The 22,876-nt window shown below is 34.4% G+C and overlaps 1 protein-coding gene across 9 annotated transcripts in view; it reads right to left on the bottom strand.

Annotated features, from left to right (window-relative positions):
- The window catches only part of LOC108739418 (zinc finger homeobox protein 3), a 339,092-nt gene that overhangs the window by 163,991 nt on the left and 152,225 nt on the right, over nucleotides 1-22,876 (bottom strand). For 4 of the 9 annotated variants that reach the window (XM_018473311.2, XM_018473318.2, XM_018473319.1 and 1 more), the window contains exon 1: nucleotides 11,151-11,468. The exons of the other annotated variants lie outside the window; for them this stretch is intronic. The gene's annotated coding sequence lies outside the window, so the exon portion shown is untranslated. Of the gene's footprint in view, nucleotides 1-11,150; nucleotides 11,469-22,876 lie in introns of those variants that run through there. 9 annotated transcript variants of the gene reach the window in all.

The raw sequence follows: 22,876 nt of genomic DNA, 5'->3' as shown, positions 1-22,876 counted from the left end.
ATCTGTAATTAATAGAACGCATTAGATTGCACAATTTTAATATTACATTTGCATAATTCGTTTTAGTAAGTAAGCTCGTAAAACGCAGTTTGCTAATAATAATTAATATTTAATTAGCATAAAAGTGTTTAGAATTATTATGTCAGAGAATTGCCGGCACATAAACACAATTCATCTTAAAAAATTATTAAGTGCCTGTTAAAAATTATCTTTTGATAAAGGACTTGACTAAACATCAACTTCATTTAACCGAATATTTTACAATCGTCTTAATTTCCAAGTAATCGGCCGAAAACTGTTTAGTAACGTGTTATTAATAAATTAAAGTCATTTGCAATGATTTTCGAATTAATAAACAATAATGTCATGCACCTACGTAATAAACTAAAGAATGGCCGATGATTGAGTTAATAAATGATCTTTTATGGACCCTATTTAGCAATTTTATTGTAAGATTACATTATTTACATACACATGTACGCAAAGTATTGTAAGTACCTAGAAACGTCTTTATTCAATCACAAAATAACTTATTTAATTCCTTATAAGGATACCAACACAATGGCGTTTATTATAACTACTAATAATTACCTATAAGCTCTGAACCTTATTTAGATGTGCTACAAGGTTGAAATAATATTTTTAAAAGTACCAATAAGCAGTGTTGTTTCAATTTTAACATTTTCATCGCAAGCAAAAATAGAACAAAATAATTTTGTTTATTTCTGACACTATGGCGCAAAGCCGAGGGGTAGGGCTGGGGGCTCTCTTCAGCCTCTACTTAAAAACTGTGGGAATAAGCCGGTGGTAGTGGTTGGGCAGAAATACATAGGTGAGACGTACGATAAGAAGACAGAAAACAGAGAACTCCACATATAAAGTTGAACCGAGACAGACGGTGAATCCGAAATCGAACCGATGAAAAAATAGGGGACCATACAAAGATATGTAACAATCTAAATAGCTCCACATAAACTTAATAATAACTAATTAAGAAACAGTAATAAATACATAACAAAGTAAATTTACTATCTACAACTGATAAACAAGTGGATAATTGCCATTCGAGTCGGTTTTACGTGCATTTTTGGCATAATCAATACCGCACTTTACTTTCATCATTTAACGGATGATGTATACTAATGTTAATCTTGTAGAAACTATGACAAATTTTTAAAATACGGCCCACTATTTGTTAGTCTATTTAGAATATACTTTGTATTTTGGCGCCCTTTTTAAACTTGGTTATGCATGGGAAGAAAAAGTAGGGAAAGAACGAATATAAAGGTAGGAGAGGATGGTGGGAGTAGTAGCGATATAAAGCAAAAGATAGTTCAGGGTCGAGTCGTCTTCAATAAAAACAAGTCACTTCTATCCTCGCGGATTAGTTAAAGTTGTTCTAATTTTGGGGAAATGTGAAAATTACCCGACTAGAAATTAGAAGCAGGTTAGCTCGATATATGTGAGGACCTAATAAGGCTGTCCAGTTTAAGGAATTCCCAGTAGGGTCCTAATGAGGATTGAATAAAGATATCCGAAATAAGAATATACTTGTCAGGTCTAAATCAGGATGTCCACAGTGTATTCTATCAAAGTGAAAAATTGATGAAATCCAGTTTTCCAAGCTAGGATCTTATCAGGATTTGACCATTTCATGCTTTAAGGGTAAATATAATTAAATTCTGATCAGGATTGAGTGTGGATAAACTCGATTGGCCAGAATTGAAATATCATCAAATGACTATCTAAGAGAAAATGGATTTTCATTCTTGTTAAATGTCAATTACAATTTTATCAGTCTTTTTATACGATGTCAGAAAAATTTTATCAATAAATCTATGGTTATCTTAAAACTGGCCTATTTTAATGCAATGAGATTTTGACAGGGTTCTTTGAATTTCCCTATTAGGTCCTAATTTTTATTTCCTTATCAGGTCTTTCTTAAAAAAAAAGCGCAACAGTCCTATTCATATCCACATATGATAGTCCTTGTCAGGACCTTGTATGAATCGAGGTTATACCCTGTCAGGTCCATGAACATAATTTCTAGTCGGGTTAGCTCAGGGTAGGAAAGTGTGGAGGTGCGTGCCCAACCACTTCTTAAGAAAAAGGGCTTTGAAGTGATCCTTTAAGGGTTCCTTTTTTCTTTTTGAGGTACGGAACCCTAAAAAAAGTCCCTACCTTAAGGAATCTCAATACTTTCAATAACTTTTCAACCAAATTCACCGATGATTCAAAAAGAAAAATACAACAAAGACAACAATAAGGTTCTGAAACACTTTCAAGTAAACGAGACTTTACGTTTAAAAAAATTGAAAAATTACCGTACAACTGGCAACATTGCGTTTATCCGAGAGGCGGCAAATCGCTGTCTTCACCTCGCACTAGCGCCTACTAAGTAGCCGGCTATCAGACGCGATGCATCATCGTATTTGTTAGCCTCCATCGCGTCGTCTTACTTCGCTTCATTTGTTAAGTTCACCGGAGTATTTACCGGCCTGTGTTGAAATTAATGGACTCCGTCCGACCCGCGCTACGCTATATCGGGTTGCCATATACGGACACCGAAGTATACCAACTTCGCAAACACGCACTCATATACACACTGGTATACGTATAGGTACGTACATACAATCATCGCGAAAACCTCCCCGCGCAATCTGCGAAGAATTAATCAGGTACGCGGCGGCATAGGGAAAAAAGAAAAGGAAAGGCAAAATAAGTACCATTATACAATTATGGAACGTCATAGCTCCCTCTGCTTAAACGGAAAAGGAAACAGATGGGCAATGATGTTGCGTACTTAACATATACATAATATTAACATCCGTCAAACAAACTTGTTGAATTTGTTCACTATTTTTATAAATTTGAGGCCAGATTTGTAATGTAAAAAGGAGTCAAAAGCAGACGCTCTTTAATTGTTGATAGGCAGCCCAGAAACCTGGCTTAAAATTGATATACAGTGTAAACTCTATATAACGACACTTAAGGGACTGAACATTTTTCGGCGTTATAAAGAGTGGTCGTTAAATGGAGATAATTAAAAGATATTATTTTACTATTCTATAATAATATGCATTTACCAATAGTGTACACATTTTGCACACGAACATTATTATTCATACATTGCGTATAGCCTGTTATCTTCGTCTGATGTTTTTTGCTGCTCCAATATTTTTAATTGTATTTTGTTACGTATCTTACTCATATCTTAAAATACTGCTGGATCAACTTGATTACATAAAAAGTATTTTTTTAATAGTTTCGCTGCATCAAGTGCTTGTTTGATGCTTGGTGGAGGGACAGGATCGTCTTCTTCAACAACGTGCACAGCTACAGTTTGTATCTATTTCGGCAACTTAGAAAGTACTGCTCAATGATTTACAATGCCGCATTGTTGTCGTTAAATAGAGTGAGCGTGACGCTATATAGAGTGTAATATTGTATAGAAAACAATGTAAACCAACCAAAGTCAAGCAATTTCGACGTTATAAAGAGTTTACACTGTAAATCTAAGTGAAATCATTCTGAAAGTGGGATTTTAGGAAAATATTTAGGGGAGGCTCGCCGAAAAATTGACTACATGTCAATCAAAAGAAAAAAAAGTTGTACCTAACATAAACTATCAATTTTTATTAGAACCTACTAAAAATAAATCTGTAATTAATAGAAATGTAATTCAACAAATGAATTTAACTTCTCCTTTTAATTTAGGCAACCCCCTTACAGATGCTTTTCTAGACACCACCTACCCTTCCTTAGGGAGCTGGATCCTTTGACATTTTTAAGTTCAAATAATTTGAGAAGTACTGTGGTCTAGAAAACACTAGATTCCAAATTGGCGATTGCTTTGTGATGTGCGACTTAATTTTTAACATTAATCAGTAGATAATCTTAATTTAGATAAACGACACGCCCTCTAATCATAATAAGAGTTTAAGAAGAATTGCCACCATCTGGACTCTTAACCAAATTCTTTAACCCTTCATTTCATCTTTGTAAGTAATTGTAGTGTTCTGAACATTTCGATTTCAATGATTTCCTAAATGATAATAACTTTCAATCGATTTGATTCAGGTTGCCTCTAAAAACTTGCAGAAAAATTGAAAATTCAGTTAATAGATTCCTAAATATAAAATCGTCTAGTATAGGATTTAAGAAAACTCGAAAAGAAGTTGTGGTTGCGTGCCTGGAACTTCTGGTGTTAGCGTCTAGCAAAATTGCTTTCAATTTCCGTATAAGTAGCGCTGCGATACCAGAATTTGAAACAGTTAAAAAATATTAGAAAATTGCAGCATGCTATATTTAAACACCTTCTCTTTGCCAAATAGGTATTTAATGAATTGACCGAAGTCCGAGACTTGACTTAATTTTCACATTCTCGTTGTTGAAGACGGTTGTCTTTAGCAAATTTTTCATCTACTTTTTAACTTTAATACCTATAAAAATTTATAAACGTCGATATTTAAGTGTAAATGAAATAAAGGTAAAACTTATTACAAAAAAAAAACACGAAAGCAAAATATGAGTTATTTTCAAAGATTTGTTTAGAAAAACATTTTGGCAATTGCATTCGTTGCAAACAGAGATTATTATTCATTTGAAAATACTCAATGTAAACTTTAAATGTTTTTTTTTCATTTTATATTGAGTTTAATTGATTTATTCCATCGAAATGCTCTTTTATAATATGCATAGATAACAAAGTCCTAGCTGATTAAAAGTCATAAAATCGGTTTCTTTTATGGCAATCATTCAGTTTTATCAATGTAAAGTTTAGTTTTTTTTTCGAAATACTACAACTGTTGCTAGGTTGTCACTGCATACAAATTTATTAATAAAAATACCCTTGCATCGCGAACATTAGGCAAAAGAAAATAAGATCTTGCATTCTGTAGTTCAGGTCCTAATGAGGATTGAATAAAGATATCCGAAATAAGAATATACTTGTCAGGTCCAAATCAGGATGTCCACAGTTTATTCTATCAAAGTGAAAAATTGATGAAATCCAGTTTTCCAAGCTAGGATCTTATCAGGATTAGATCATTTCATGCTTTACAGGGTAAATATAATTAAATTCTGATCAGGATTGAGTGTGGATAAACTGGATTGGCCAGAATTTAAATATCATCAGATGACTATCCAAGAGAAAATGGATTTTCCTTCTTGTTAAATGTCAATTACAATTTTACCAGTTTTTTTATACCATGTCAGAAAATTTTTATCAATAAATCTATGGTTATCTTAAAACTGATCTATTTCGATAATAAATTTGCAATCAAGTTTTGATAGGGTTCTTTGAATTTCCCTATTAGGTCCTAATGTTTATTTCCTTATCAGGTCCTTCTTAAAAAAAAGCGCAATAGTCCTATTTATATTCACCTAAGGTGGTCCTTATCAGGACCTTGTATGAATCGAGGTTATACCCTGTCAGGTCCATGATCATAATTTCTAGTCGGGAATAACAGGAAAATCGTCTGTTAACTTTATATTTTAAAAGTTGTTACTTCTAGTGTTTATGTAAAGCTTAAATTGTAAGAGTTTTATTTTTTTTGTTTTGCAATGGTGAGTAAAATAGGTCTTCTTAAATAGGGAGAACTGATGTATGACATTGATCATCATATTTTTATAATCACAAGGCCATCAGTCCGAGGATTTTCTTTTTATCCTTAGACAACCTTCGCATATCCTCAACTATTTGCGAGCAATACATTTTAATCTATGTAGGTCTTCCTCTAACATGTCTCTGACTAGGCTTTATTCAAATATTAATATAAAAANGCATTCTGTACTTCGAATGGATTCAATATTTGAGGTACGAAATCATTTCATGAAAATTTTACATCTTATTTTACTTCTAATCATAAGAACCAGTTTCTGTATCTCTGGTTTCAATATACCTACAAAAAACTGTCATACATTCGCCATAGGGCAAAAAAACCTCTTCGTTTTAAAAACTATTCAGAAAATAAAGATCTTGCATTCTGTACTTCAAATGCATTCAGTTTTTGAAGTAGGAAATCGTTTCATATTTTGCATTTTATTCTACTTCCAGTCATAACAACTTTTTTTACATCTGTGATTGATTCATTATACATAAAAAAATATCATACATTCGCAATACAACAAAAACGTCTTTTTAATTAAACATAAATGCAGAAATAATGCCTTCGATCATCCAACAATTTGAAACCGACACTCGCAACTGCAACGAAACAGTAATTTCAAACAAACCGGTATGTATGAAGTATGTACTGAAAGATAATGAATTCAAATACTTGCTTGAATATTCAAAAAACGGTAAATACATCAATTCTGAAAGGATCTATCGATTACTCAGCACGACCGGTTGAATTCATGTACGTGCACTACCTACCTGTTAAAATTAATTAGGTTTAAACAGGTTTATTTAAACAAAAGCGCTAAAAGTTATATTTATTGTAGGTAAATAAACAATCTGATGTGATCAAAAGTGTTGTACAGCAGGATAATAGTGGTATTTGCCGCAGTGAACGACAGGCTCTCGATTCCGCATTCTCGATCACAATAGTTAGGCATGTACCTGTTATATAATTGTTTTACGTTAAATGTAGGTACCTAGACGTATAAAACATTGAAGCAACCGATGTGTGTAACTAACTGAGCGTGATGGAAACATTATTGCTTGTATACTCACTCATAGTTTCCTCCAATTACTTAAGTTAGTTAGAATAGCCTATAGATATCTCATCCGATTCAGAATATGAGAATATTTAAAAGCGACAAAATTTTCCTCAAAAGAATAAAGAAACGAAAACTAAATCATAGTAAGTTGCCCTGCAAATATTGTACGACTATAAAGAAAATGTCTTACAAAATGTAAGGGAAAATTTCCATTGAATTTTTCTTCTTTAGAAGATAGTGATTCCCACAGAATAGCCTGAGAATAACTTGCATTTCCCTTTCGTTATAGAAGCACACTTTATTTCGTGATTAATTTATCCATTTAATGGTCATCCGATAATAAACAATTAAAGTAAAAAAAAAATCCAAAATTAACTACCCATCTACAAATTTTGTCCAGTTTTCGGAATAGGAAATCAAAATGGGAGACCAAAAACTAGAAGTCGCCGAATTTCGGTATTTAGGAAGTCATTTGATAGGTAAGGTGTGGAGGCATTTTAATACGAAAACGGCCTGCTAATTTATAAATTTGGATGATGATTAAATCTAGTATATTTTTGGAGCACGGCTTTGGATAGCTATACGTAACGTGGACGGTAGGTGCGGCGGAAAAGAAAAAGTTAGAAACGTTCGAGATATTATGATGAAATGAGGATGATGAAAATGTTGTGAATATAGAGAAGATATGGGCAATTAGGAGATATGCACTTATTAGAAATAGTAGAAGAACAAGAGGTGCTATGCATGTCAATAACAAAAACTTGAAACGATGGTCCAACATCTTCTGAAACAGGAAAAACAACTTACAGACATATTTATTAGGAGCAGAAATTGGAGTACAGGATGACAGAGAAACTAGATTCGATTACTGTTCGCAAAATTTTTTCGAGAAATGCAAAGATCCAGGATAAAAATAAGATGAATATCCAAGTCGTCTTCGAACCGACGACCTTATGACCATATGACGATAATATTGGAGGAAATATTTTTAAGTACTCCTGGTAAAAGATATTCCAAGTTTGTTGTGGTTTTATATTTGCAAATGAGAAACTATAGTCGGAAATTAAATAGTTTACTTCAAATTACGTTTAGTATTTAACATCGATGATAAAATAAATAATACTGTATACATCTATTAATAAACTAACGAACGTGATACATGGCCCAAACCAAGAATATTAAAATGCAAACCAATTTCCGCAAGTAAGCCATTATCGTGTTAATGACGATCAACATTACATACAATGTACCTAATAATGATGAAAAGTATTGGTTCGAAAATAAAACACGTTTTTTTTTCACAACAGTTTCTTAAACATATACATACACAAGTAAAATAAAATCTTCAATTCTTTACAGCAAGCGTATTCCTAAATCATGCAGGTAATTTTTTTTTTATAAAATGATTTTATCTCCAACGAAACCCACAACGACATAATTACTTTTCATTAAACATTGGACCATATCTTTTCCAGTGGTTAACGTCAAGTAATATCTCAATTTCTTAATGAAACAGTGTCTCTTATACGAGTACCTACAAGTATATCGATAACATCAAATCATCAGCGAAAGCGTTAAAATGTATTTCTAAAAAACAAACACCAAAAACACGGCGATACGGTTTATAAGGCGCGATGGTATTCCTTATTACGGTCAAGACAACGTGTCTACAATCACATTCGGTCTTTTCTACAAATTACTAGTAATTAATGAACATCCCTAACGAGCCCATTTCCATAATTAAATAGCCCGTTTAAAAGAATTAACGACACGAAAAAGAAATCGGATTTCCAAACACCATTGAGCCGTCCGGATACAGATCTTGATGCTGTTTTCGACGATTACCGTTTAGGAATGCCGTCGAGGCTCGTTTATATTTTATCGAACATCAACTGGACCTCGCGTTCAATATTGGACTCGCACCCCGTATTGTCTTGAATCTTCAACGCATATTGGTCAATTCTTATCTGAGCATTCTTCTTTTAACGATTCAAACACAACCATTCATCATTTTTGGTTGTTTATTTTAGATGATTAAACATGATTTAATGTCAAAGTGTACACTTTTCAGTATTAAATTAAGTTAGCAGTATTTTATTACATGAAAACAACCATTTGATATCTTTATCTGTAAAACTATTTGTTTTCAAACAAGGAGAAAGGAAAATCTTAATCAAAAGAATATTTTAAAAGGAATCAGAATCGGAATGGTACATTTAAGATACAAAGTTCCGAAACAATAAAATAGGCACCTATAACTCCACATTTTTCACCAGAAAATAAATCATAAAGAAGTTAAGGGAAAATTCTGTGGTAAATACCTAGTCAGTTACACTAATGTAAGGTATTATATTCAAGAAATGTTAGTAACTGTAGACATTTCTGAGAATCCTTTTTATGAAAAGTATGACTTCGGTTCGAAATCGAACTGGTATCACCTATTATTTAATGTAACAAAATTTACTGGGAGGACGAGTTAAGGCGTACCGGTTTTGATATCATCAACATTAACTTTTGCCGGAGCCCGGCTAACACACCATTAAGGTGTCTTCTTATACCTAGACATCGGATAAAAAGCACCGGACAATATCTTCGCAAGAATCGATGGAATTCCGCGGAAGAATCTCTTGCACACTAAAACAACAACCACGCGCGCAAATAAAAAAGATCTATAGGTACCAACACCCAAGTGACCGTTGCTTATGTACCTAGTTGATTTGTTTTTGGCTTTATAAGAAAGATAAGCGGAAAGTGACACTGAACCCGTTTGTTTTGCTTATATCTATCCCGCTAATTAAGATTTTAAAACTTCTCAAAGGTATTGTAAATTTATAGATATATGATTCAATCGGATACAACCAGGTTTCATTCAATATATGCATTAGGTACCTAACTTCCGTTTTTTTTTGTTAATTAGAAATTAGGACGAAAATGGAAGAACACGAAAAATCTAAACTTCCCCGAATTCCTTGTTAGATTCACCAGCACGATTAAAGAAGTATCTTGAATGATATTGAAACGCTAAATCTACCAAGTAGACGCACCAAAATGATCACGTATCTAATATCTACGTCATGTGCATACCTATAGTCAAATTTTACATCAATAATAAAATCATCATTCAAAGAGAAAAGAGAACTGTCGCTTAAATTAGGTAGAATATTCGATTTCAATAAAATCTCTTTCGGATCATTTTTCGAAATTCTGCACATTTTAGATTGAAACCGAAAGGTATAAGCAAAATACTACCTGGAAAAGAAGGATATCTAATGGGAACCGGCACCAAGTGTTTGTTTTTGTACCATGGGCATCCTACTATAATTTTTCCCTCTTTTTCCAATAACAGTTACCTACTGATTTATTTTTATAACATTTTCAACTTCTTCCTAACATCGAAATACTAATGGAATTTACTCTTCCAAGAATGTACGGTAAGCAATAGTTTTATGCACATTTCAGACTGAAACCGAAAAGTGAAAGGAAAATGCTACCTGGAATAGAATGATATCTCAAAAGAACCGGCTTCAGGTGGTGTTTCTTTTTGCGCTAAGAACATCCTACTATATTTTCCCCTCTTTTTCCAATAACAGGTGTTGATTTATTTCTTTGCCGTTTCCAACTTCTTCATAACATCGAAATACTAATGGAATTTACTCTTCCATGAATGTATGGTAAGCAATAGTTTTATGCACATTTTAAATTGAAACTAAAAGGTGGAAGCAAAATACTACCTGGAATGGAATATCTAACATGAACCGGCTTCATATGTTTTTTTACGAGCATCCTACTAAGCTTTTTCCCCATTTTACAATATCAGTTATTAATGGTTTATTTCTAGTTCTTCATCGAAATGCCCACCTACTCTTCCAAGATTGAAAGGAAAGCAAGTCTTACTTTCAAAAGAAAGAACTAGGTAGTCAGGTGCCCCGAAATGATGTAATTTATTGTTTCAGTAGTTGTTAGCTTTAACACCTAATCCCTTCGATAAAATAGACGATTGTTTAACAATTTATTGTAGATACAATATTGCTGGCAGTTATTTCTAGAAGAAATCAATCTTAAGCACCCAAGATCGTATTACAATTTAGCTAATTACCGAGAGTATATGAGCAGCAATTCGGCTTCATGATAAAAACTTTCGTAAAGATCCGAGAACCATATGTCTTGTGGGATGGATTTATTTGTAGGAATTCATTAACGGAATAGGCACATACGGTACCTACCCAGGTACCTTAGATGCGTATACATGTAGTGATCCGTAGCGTATGACAAATCATATGCAAATTTATTGCCTAAGGGCAACCGATAATATTCTCGGCTGTAAAAATTCAACGGACACGTGCAGTAGAATAAAAGAATACAAAAAAAAACTCGCTCGGCACGCGATGCGGTATCGTCGCAAAAACCTTTGCACATTTGCATACTGTAAACATCAACATATCACGTTCAAGTACCTTTTTATAGAGTAGCCGTTTATTATTTACCTGTGAGCATTCCTACAGAATATCCTTTTCACACATTAGGAGGCACCGACATTTGTTTGGTTGATGTTGGTTGTTGAAAGACGAGCCGCGGATGTTCCTTATTATATACGTACAAACAACAAACACTCCACTAAACTCTTTTATTTTAATTTATTTCTCCAATTATCCGCGAAACACAGACAGGAAATGATGCACCTTCGATAGTAATCGGAACGCGTTTATTAGATAGAAAATGAAACAGTCGTGTGAGTAAAACAATGCAGGTGTTAAAAAAAACAACGTGCCATCAGGTGACAAAAACTACATTACCGATCGGTGTTTAAGCTTCGACTGTATTGTGCATTGACTTGATAGCCAATGAGGGGCGGGCTAAGGAGGGGATAACACCCCCACCAGAGACACCTGGAGAGTGGGGGTCGCGGTGGGGATGTACCGACCACGGTTGAATGCACGCGAAATAAGTTTAGAGCCGATTTGCAACAATTTCAGTTTTTACTCTTCGGCGAGAAATTCCTTGCATGGAATGGTTTCATTAGAGCTTCTTCGCTGCTGTTGCTGTTGCTCTTCTGCTTCTGCGACGTGATGCGACGGTCGTTGTGTCACCGTCCGTTTTGATCGGTGGATGCATTCTTTTAATGCATAACGAAATCATTCTGACAAATGGCTATTTTTTCAAACGATGCTACAAATTTTTCACCCACGCTCCTGTACATTTCTTTTGTGTTCCGTGAAAATAAACAATTTGAACGGATGAACTGCATATTCAGAACGAATTTACAGAATGAACCAACATGTTTTTCGTGTAAATAAATTATATTATCTACGTTCATTATAATAATTACCATTCATCATCACCGGATGAAAAATGAACTTGAAGATTTTACGTTCATTATATTGCACGTGGCACAAATCATATACCTATTGGCTTCATAAACAAAAATGGACCTTTTGAAATGTAAATATTTTAAAGAAGATGACTTTGCAAGTATTTTTCAAACATCAAAAGCCTACGTTCATAATTTATGGTGAAAGGAACGAAAACAGTTTTAATGGAGCACTTTACAGTGAGGCAGAAATAAAAATAATATTTCGAATGATACTTTTCGTATCTTTATAAGGAAAAGCATAAATTCTTCAGATATCAATACTATCTGAGATGTGACCAGTAAAAACGCCATAAGAGGGTTAACACAAGACGAGTCGTCTAACTTGAAAAAGTGAGTAGAATTTATAGAGAATGTCTCGTGTAGCATGAGGCAAATGAAGGGTCTGTCGATAGAAAGAAGGAGTTCCTCATGGATCCAACAAAAAACAAATAGACGATGTTGAAGTGAAGTATGGTTTTCATAAGGCAAACCTTATAGAGAAATGGACAATCCCACCATATGCCTTAAGATACAAACTCGATTAGGCAAACATCAAATACACTTAGGCAATATTCTTAGACGAACTTATGGATGTGTGATAGTACCTAGACCATATTTGAAAACTATCATCTACCATAATCCGTTTTGGCCCTCGTAAGAATCATTAAAAATCGGAGAGCAATCACATTGCCTTATGAGGACCATATGAGGCAAGGCATTTATAGGATCCTACCAGCACCTTTCCCTAAATTTCTAGTCGGGAAATTATTTTATTTAAAATGAAACGTGAATGTGAACGCGCAGAATATTTAAGGTATCGCTCAAAACATAATCTGAAAGAGGTTGCGTCTAAAACAATCAAATTGTAAAAAAAAACAAACTACCAATAAATCTGATACTTGTTAGTCCATCTTGTCTAATTAACACAATAAAATGTAAATCGTTAGAGTAGACTAGGTTAGACTAAAAAAATTGTGTGTAATTTTAATGTAAAAATTTCAGTATCTAATAGAGGCATTATTTATTTCGGTACCTTATCCTTTAATATTTACCTGTTTTTGATTTATTTTTAATAATAAATACCGCAGTTTGTTGTAACATACCGTAGGTAGGATTGCGCATAATGGAAACATTTGTTATATGTTCATCTAAATTATTGTCATTAGCAACAAAATGCCGTTGCGAGTGTTATATACCGGAAAGAGGTGGTTATTATCCGTTTAAGAAAAGTGTCAGATCTTTCTGTGTCTATTAGTCAATTTGCTGCCTTTAAATTATTCTCTTTGTACTTATATGCGATGCGATTATTAGGACGATTATTTTTAGCGCGAATGGAATGTAGCGGAAAATATACTGAGGAAATTTTTCAGCCAGATTAACTTTTTAACGTGTTCTTACTATTAAAAAGAACACTTAATTATTAGGAGGACTTATATTAACACTGTGTCAGTTAAAAAAAATTGCGACAATATTTATATTTTATTGATTATTATCATCTATACTCATTGAAAATAAAGCGATTTCAATAAAATTAATGTGACAAAAAACTATATTCGTTAATTATTTATGAAATTTTCATGTGTAGAAACCTCTTACAGAATATTCAAAAGGTATTGTTTATTATTAAGTAAATTGTTAGGTATCGAATGAAAGACTTTAAAAGAGTTCTGAAGAACGGAGAATGGAAGTCATTTCCACGTTGGGAATAACGCCAAATGGTATTATTTTGTTCAATATTGCGCCTAATATCATCGACTGACTATTTTCTTTTACGTACCGTTCCCATTTTAGTACCTACCTATCGTGTCATTCAAAATTTTGTGTTTTTTATTTTACCATGAACTATGAAGTTATTTTCTCAACCGCAACAAAGAATGCTATCCGACAATGACAAAAAACCGACCAGTGCAACGCGCAGTGAACGGGACGCGCGTGCCGAAGGTGCCGGACTGTAGAGAAGCAGCTATTATTCTAGTTCAGTTGTCCCGCGAATCACTTGTGACTCTTTGGGGAAAATGTGGTGTGGTAGAAGGTTGACGAAAATAGCGCGAAAAGACTAGAGCAGAGGAGGTAGTGGAATGGGTTGCAGAACAGAGGGTGCCCGAGATAAAAATGTTCAGTCTCTCAGAGTCTCTGAAAGCGAGACTCGAGTCTCCGTCTCTCATCGAGTCTCTTTGGTGTCGCTGAGAGAGACTGTCAAAAAAACTGTTTAGCGTCTCTGAACGAGAGACTCGAGTCGCTCATAGAGAGATCCTCATTTCGTATCCAGTCTCCGAACGAGAGACTCGAATCTCTCAGGAAGTTGTGTCTCGATAGACATGGTTAAAATTTTCTAAGTTCAACCTATTTCAGAGATCCCGTATCCAGTCTCCGAACGAGAGACTCGAATCTCTCAGGAAGTTGTGTCTCGATAGACATGGTTAAAATTTTCTAAGTTCAACCTATTTCAGAGATCCCAGTCTTTCTACGAGAGTCTGGAGTCTCTGAATTTTTCAGTTTTATTCATTCAGTCTCTCTGTGAGAGAATTAACAATTTTATCGTTCGAGTGTCTCATACAGAGACTGAGAGAACCGTAAAAATACCTAGGCAATAACTGAGAGACTGTGAGAGACGCTCTCAGAGACGTTGAAAGACTTTGATAGACTGAAAATTTTTGTCTAGGGACACCATTTGAGATATGAAGGGCGAATTGGGGACTTATTAGGAGTAGAAGCAGAAAAAGAGGAAGACTTGTATTAGATCACTATTCTCAAATAGTTAAAGATGCGGTATGTTCTACAGTATTCGGGATATGGGAAGATTGACTTACTTAGGATAGGAAGGTGGAATCCAACCATAGGACTGATGACCTTATGACAATGAAAATACCCAGTACCTATAGACGGACTGGGAAGCGAACATGAAGATATTCTATTACGTAGATGAAATCATCAAAGGGGTTCTTTATCTCCTCTGGAAAATGTTCATTCAAGGATTTTTTGAGGATCAATAGATGTTTATTGTGAGTTTATCCACATTCGTCTTATCTCTTAGAAGAAACAGAAGTTCCCGCAAATGGCTTTATAAAAGGTCTCAGCGTTATCATTTTGTGGTAGGTATACTCTAAAAACGACAAAATTAAAAAAAGGAAGACGGATGATGTCGACCATATTGTATTGGTTTAAACGATCAGAAGTGAATCAATCGGTGGTTGCAATGTCCTGGGACAAGAAGACCATAAGTAACGGTCACAGATAGAAATATATATATACATATGTCTATCTATATATGTAGTTGGTCAAATAATAGTTATGCGCCATAAAAAGAGTAACACACACACTTCGGACTAGATCGAGTCATCCCACACGCCATTAACTTATTTATAGCTGTATGTTGTTCGACTCGTACCACCGCCAGTGCCGATAAATCAAGCCGGCTTTGACAATTGAAGTGCATAAAAATTTCATTCTCTTTCACTGGCGCAATGTCACTGCTGCACCGTCGTTCTGCAGAAGAACAAGAACAAATGCACAAACGTTTTTGTCTTCGGCAAACAGACACCGGGGACTTACCTAAATAATAAAGGGTCAAGTTCAAATCAGACACGGTTTTCTTTAATTAAATGCTGCATGAACACAACAAACGGCTTTTGGATTAGAAAATTCTGCGAATACTGGATTCGTGCCCATGTTATGACACTGGCTGAATTAAAGAATCAAATGTGCAATGAACATTTCATGGTCTATGTTAAATGGTACTTCTTTCAGTCGTTTTTCAAACTTCCGTACTTCAAACGGAAAAAAGAAAGTCCTTGTAGGATCGCTTCGTGTTATCCGCATGCTTGTCTGTCTGTACGTCTGTCTGTCTGTCAAGACTCTTCTTCTCAAGAACGAAGGGACAAATCCGAAAATAAAATGTAACCCCGAACAAGGACGAAAAGCAGGTAGGTGGCAGATGGTAACTATAAAGAAGTATCTTTTTCTATACGATTTAGGCTTTGATTTATACAATAATTAGTAGATATCTTTTTTGTATCAAAATACAAAATATTTGTTTAATAAGGCAAAATTTTTATAGAAACGGAACCTAGTTTCTAAGCATCGAGCCCCCTGGCAAGAAAATGACCATTTAGCCATTTCCTTTGCGCTGCGTCTTTTCGGATACATATATTGTAAATAATCCATTCGCGGCTCGCAAAACGTTTTCCTGTGTTCATTTCTCCATTCTGTTCATAGGTACTTATAGCAAGTATTACTTACATAATCTACGGGCTTCTTTTACTCAAGTGGAGAATAAGAATAAGCAACGTTTTATAGAAATGATTCATTCTATACTTTTATAAAAACGGAACTTAGTGTCCAAACATCGGGCCCTCTGGCAAGAAAATGACCATTAAGCCATTTCCTTCGCACTGCTTCTTTCGAATATTATTATATTCGCGACTCGTAAAACGTTTTCCTGTGTTCTCTTCTCCTTTTTACTGTTCATAAGTACTTACAGCAAGTACTACCTACATAATCTACGGGCATTTTTTACTCAAGCGGAGAATAAGAATAAGCAACGTTTTGTAGAAATGATACATTTCTGTAATTAAGCGTTACCGACGCGGCGTATTGTAGCGTTGTGGCGATGGCTATTACACACATGTACTCGAAAGAAACGTGTTAGAGTGCCAAGAGCATATATCACTGTATTAAGTCGCGGCGAGAATCCATAAGACGCGGCATTTTTTTCACGACAGGGTTCCATCTGCAACCATGTACGACGAAGGGTCATCGGGTGGAATTTGTCGGCTAATTAAATGGTTCATAACTTATCTATTGCCTGGGCAATGTTTGCCCGTGTCGACTTAAAATCACCGAGAATAAATAACAAAACGACAAAAGAGAAAAAGAGAGTCTCCTCTTCATTGGAACCAGCCACATGTTAATGTTAGTAATTTCTTTTCCAGTATTAAGAGATATTAAAAATGCCGGAACGCGCATTTATTCACCAAATACGTATCTACTAGCTTATATATATATATATGCACCAATATAAGACGAGATTCGTTTTTATGCTTTTAGAAATTATAAAGATAAGGCAAAATGTTCACTGAAAATCGGCATTACCGGTATTTCTTCTCGCGAGTCGCACTCTGAAAGATGTCATAAATTATCAGAATTTTCAAAATTTCAAAAGCATTAATTTGACTTTATTATTTACCTATATGAAAGGATAGTTTGGTAGGCATGAATAGCTAGTCGGAAACCGGAATTAATAGAAGCAGAGGTAGACCTAGATTTGATTACTGTTTGCAAATGGTTAAGGATATGGGATGTTCTACATTTAAGGAAATGCGAAGATTAGCTCAGGGTAGAAACCCGAGAAAATGTTCAGTCTCTCAGAGTCTCTGAAGGCGAGACTCGAGTCTCCGTCTCTCATCGAGTCTCTCTGGTGTCACTGAGAGAGACTGTCGAGAGACTGTCAAAAAAACCGTTTAGCGTCTCTGAAAGAGAGACTTGAGTCGCTCATAGAGAGATCCTCATTTCGTATCCAGTCTCTGAACGAGAGACTCGAATCTCTGAACGAGAGACTCGAGTCGCTCATAGAGAGATCCTCATTTCGTATCCAGTCTCTGAACGGGAGACTCGAATCTCTGAACGAGAGACTCAAATCTCTCAATAAGTGGTATCTTGATAGACATGGTTAAAATTTTCTATGTTCAACATATTTCAGAGATCCCAGTCTTTCTACGAGAGACTCGAGTCTCTCAATTTTTGAGTTTTATTCATTCAGTCTGTCTGTGAGAGACTCGAATCTCTGAATTAACAATTTTATCGTTCTAGTTTCTCATACAGAGACTGTGAGAGATCCATAAAAACACCTAGATAATAACTGAGAGACTGTGACAGACGCTCTCAGAGACTCTGAAAGATTCTGAGAGACTGAAAATTTTTGTCTAGGGAAAGAGTGGAGGTGCGTGTCTAACCAGTTTTAGTACTGACGACCTTATATGAAAATGGATAAAGGTATTTGTACGATTTTACGTGTATCACGTCGAATTTTTGAGTTGTATTTTTGAAAAGATTATGCCACCTTTTGATGTTGAGTGCGTGAGTTCGACTCTCAAGTCGCCACTATAGTGTAGGTGTGCGGGAAAAACGTTTGTTATGGGTATTGAGCCGCTTTCAGACTGAAAGACCAACAAATTATCTATTATATACCATGATAAGTTATAAAAATGCACCTATGTTCCCAATAGGTTTCTTGTTTTTCCCAGAAAATGAAAAAGACCTGTTTTGTTTAAAAAATATTTGCAGCTAAGCATCAAAATGTTGCTATCTCATTTTGACCATGGATATAAGTTTTATTAAAATAATTGTCATAATAAGAGGTTTATACTACGCTTAATTTAACTAATAAATACGTGTACATATGCATGTATAAACCGACAAAAACCCACATTTTCAACGATTATTGAAAACCATCCAATTAACACATTAAAAATTATTTTTTAAGTAACTCCTGACTCTCGTTATTACTATATCTAAGTAAGTGAATTAACAAAACACGCCTTCGCCATCCGTTTTAATTAACAGGTCCTAGAACGTCATTCATTTATTTAACAGTTCTAATTGAATTTGTCGTCCTTATTTCTAAATGTTTCGGTAACATGCGAAATTGGAATTAAGTCATAACCAGCTATTATCACAAATATTTCCTGTGATTAAAGCACATACGTATGTGACGAAAAACATTTCACAAAACACCTTCAAACAGTGTTACACACATATAATTAAAACTAAACCAACTATAATCACACCTATAGCAAAACATACGAAACAACAACAAAATAGTGAACAGACGTTTGATACCGCGCATATTCTCCATTTTCTTCATCATCATGGTAAAGTCGTCAGTTCTAAGACTGGTTGGACACGCACCTCCACTTTTTATTATCTTAAGCTAATCTTCGCATTTCCCTAAAATTAGAACATCCATATCCGTATCTGTTTGTGAACAGCAATCTAATTTAGGTCTACTTCTACTCCTCCTCTTAACGCCTGTTTGTGCTTCTAATATAAGATCCTGCCAACATACCTATGTCACATATATCTTATTGACATCCATAGTCCCCTCTGTCCTCCCGTTTATTCAAATACCTCCTCATTTCTAACCTTTCCTATCCACGGTGTCCTCAGCATTCTCCTGTAACACCACATTTTAAACGCTTCTAACAACAGGCATACATCTCTTTCAAATTTCTAAATTAATCGTTCACTAGACTTCTTTTTCTTTTCGTCGCTACTATTCCCTACGTCCTGAGTTAACTAGTCTCTTAGATACCGAAAATCAGCCGCTTCTTCTGATTTTTCATCTCATATTTTTATATTCGCTCTTTCACTACTTTCTTTTTCTACTCTTGCATACCAGGCTTTTTGTTTTACTATTATTTATTTTTATACAATACTGTTTTGTCAATACCGCCTCCATTTTATTTAAGGCTGTCTCTAACTCCTCGTTGCTAGATGCTAATACTGCTGTATCATCTACAAATCAAAGCATACTAACCTTTTGCCCCTGTATATCTATCCCTAAAGTTATCTTGTCTTTAATGATGTTTATCACGTCTTATCGATGACAGTGTGGATCCTTGTCTGACTCCCTTTCTAATATTTATTTTTCTACATTGCTGCTCCAGTTCTATAATATATAATTGGTCTTACTTTAATTATATTATGGATAATTCCAACAGAAAAAATAAAAGCAGTCAATATTATTATCACTAGGTCTTCAGCTCTGTTCAAAACTGGTTGGACTCGCACCTCCAGTTGAGTCAATCTTCACATTTTTCGAAAACTAGAGTAAACTACATCTCTAACTATCTGCAAATCTAATTTAGGTCTTCGTCAGACCTCTGACCTCTTTAACACCTGTTTCTGCTTCTAACATGTCTCTAAGTCACTTATAAAAATTTATTATAGAAGAAAAATAGCTCAACTTGTGTGATTTTCACATAATTACTATCTATATATTGGATAAAAACATGATAATTGTTTAGACAAACATTGTAGGTACTATTAGTGCATACGTAATATACCGATTGGAAAACACATTTATGTAACGGAAAACAATATGAACGTTTTAGTGCGAAAAAATGAGCGAAAAACTTGACATAAAACTGATACTAAGAAAGGATAACGATAATGCATCATTTTTCATTTAACCTATAGACAGCAGATACCTCTCTATAAATAGAAAGAGAGAGAGAAATAAACAAAATAGGAAGGAGCATTTTAAATTTCACCCTTGCGCAAACGTCTTTCTCAACTAATATTTTAATTTTAAACCCAAGTCTACTGATCGGATACAATGGATTCGCTTGTAGTAAACATTTATTTTTAATAGCCTGTAACTGTGTTTGATGCTTGTTTTTTAGATTTCTACATAACGTTGTTGCAGTTATTCTCTCCTGAAACAGCCTGATCGTAAAGAGCATTCAGAAAAATACAAAATATTCTTGTTTCAAAGGTTATTTTACTTGTGGTTTATAATCCCGCTATGTTTCAAAAGTACTTCATTATATACAAGGAGAAACGTTATGATATTCGTAAAATATGATAGTATCATTTATTAATTTTCTTAATTTCATAGGAAAGGTAAATAAAGTATTCTTGTTGTACACGTGTAAGAACAATTGCCAATAAATTACACGATGTCCTTATTTCTGTTCATCTATATTTCAGTTTTAAATCATTTTGTGGCATTTATGGAAATCGTTGGTCCGCACCTGTAAATTTCCTTGCCTTCCAGTTGTAGCACAGGCAGAATTAGCGAAATTAGCCTCTATTTAAGTTACCAATTAAGAGAAACATGATTACTAGTCGGTGTACAACGGCATATGTAATTTAATTAGTGTTTTCGCTAACATCCACAAACACGTAATATTAGGAAGTCCATATTAATTATAGCTCCTTGGCTCGGACGACTAGATGGATAGAGAGGTAATTTATCGAAATTAATAGTTCCATGTATCACGAATTCAAACCTGGTGACGTTGCATAATGCATATATCGTCTGTGTGATGAATAAGTGAAGAAGAACGACTATCGAAAAGCAGAACCGTACTCTTTATTTTGAATCAAAGTCATCATTATCGTCAGTCCTAAGACTGGCTGGACGCGCACCTCCTATCCTGAGCTAAACTTCGCATTTCCTTAATGTTAGAACATGTCATATCTTTAAGTATTTGTGTCTAACCCTTCATGCCTGAGAAAGTGTCCTACCAACCTGTCTCTCCTATTTCTTATTTTCTTTCTTACTAACCCTAGACAAAATTTTCAATCTCTCTCCAGTCTCTCAGAGTCTTTCAGCGTCTTTGAGAGCGTCTCTCACAGTCTCTCAGTTATTGCCTAGGTGTTTTTATGGATCTCTCACAGTCTCTGTATGAGAAAATCGAAAGATAAAATTGTTTATTTAGAGATTCGAGTCACTCACAGAGAGACTGAATGAATAAAACTGAAAAATTGAGAGTCTCTCGTAGAAAGACTGGGGTCTCTGAAATATGTTGAACTGTTTAACCATGTCTCTCGTTCAAAGATTCGAGTCTCTCATTCAGAGACTGGATACGAAATGATGATCTCTCTATGAGCGACTCGAGTCTCGTTCAGAGACACTAAACAGTTTTTTTGACAGTCTCTCTCAGCGACACCTGAGAGACTCGATGAGAGACGGAGACTCGAGTCTCGCTTTCAGAGACTCTGAGTGACTGAACATTTTTATCTCGGGAACTTGGTAATAAAAAAAAAACTCAAGCCGTCAGAAGTCAGACTCTAGCGGAAACGTTTCATTCAATAAAATTATTCCATAGATGATCTTGATCTTCATCTCTTTTTTAGGATTACCCTAACGATAACACTTAAAAATTGTATTTCAATACGCTTTACAACTTTGGATTTTTGGATGTACTTAATTAAATTAGAAAAACAGATTTTCAAAAATACTTTTCAGCCTGTAACAAAAACATGAAAATTGTAAAAAAAAAAAAGATTAATTTTGTTTGAAACAGACGCAGACAGCACTTTTCATTGAATTCTACATAATCAAATAATACCTATTAGCAGTAGCAATGAAAGAGTATTTAAAGTAATTTAACACTTTCACATCAAATAATCCTCTTATTTACCTACTAAATAGAGGCATATTAAGGTAAAGGTTTTAAAAATAATTAGAGGATTTAACTGCACTGCTAACGAAATACTTTACAGAAGCCCTAGCAAAAATTATCCTAATAGATTTTAATTAGTTTTCAAGGATAATCTAATGAAACCTTTAGGTTATTTTACAAGGTGGGGATTTATGCGCGTAATGACTAAACAGTTCGAAGCACTCGGATAATTAAGTTAAACGTTGCAAGCGAAAAAAAGTTGAAACTTGCAACTTTTTGTGAACACTGATAAAACCCGGGAAATAAGCCTAATTTATTAGCGAATCTTTCGTCAATTTAGAAATTGGAACCTGGCATCTTCACCAACTTCCGGCTTTTAATAGAACGATGCTTTCCAGAGAAACATTGCCATAAAAGACAGTTAATACCTATATTTATATCATACATAAACAATTTAAAAGAATCCTCATAAATAAAATAAAAAACTGAAACTAAAAAACTAATACATGAGGGATTTAGCCTACTGGTGTCTATTGAATTTATTTATCACAACTATGTGTGACTTACTTTTCGGAAACGTGAATTCTAATTATTTATAATAAATACAATTACTATATCTAAGTAATAGGCCATCAAAAACAGTGGCTTATAATTTGATAAACTCTCCTTCACGTTTGTAAAGTCCCATTAAAATTACAGACTTCAATTTTATTTATACGCCAACTAATAT

The sequence above is a fragment of the Agrilus planipennis genome, unplaced genomic scaffold (genome assembly GCF_000699045.2).
Source record: "Agrilus planipennis isolate EAB-ADULT unplaced genomic scaffold, Apla_2.0 scaffold169, whole genome shotgun sequence".
In the NCBI taxonomy this organism is placed as follows: Eukaryota; Metazoa; Arthropoda; class Insecta; order Coleoptera; family Buprestidae; genus Agrilus; species Agrilus planipennis.
The sequence above is the reverse complement of the archived record's forward strand: the minus strand, read 5'-3'. Positions and strand labels throughout refer to the sequence as shown.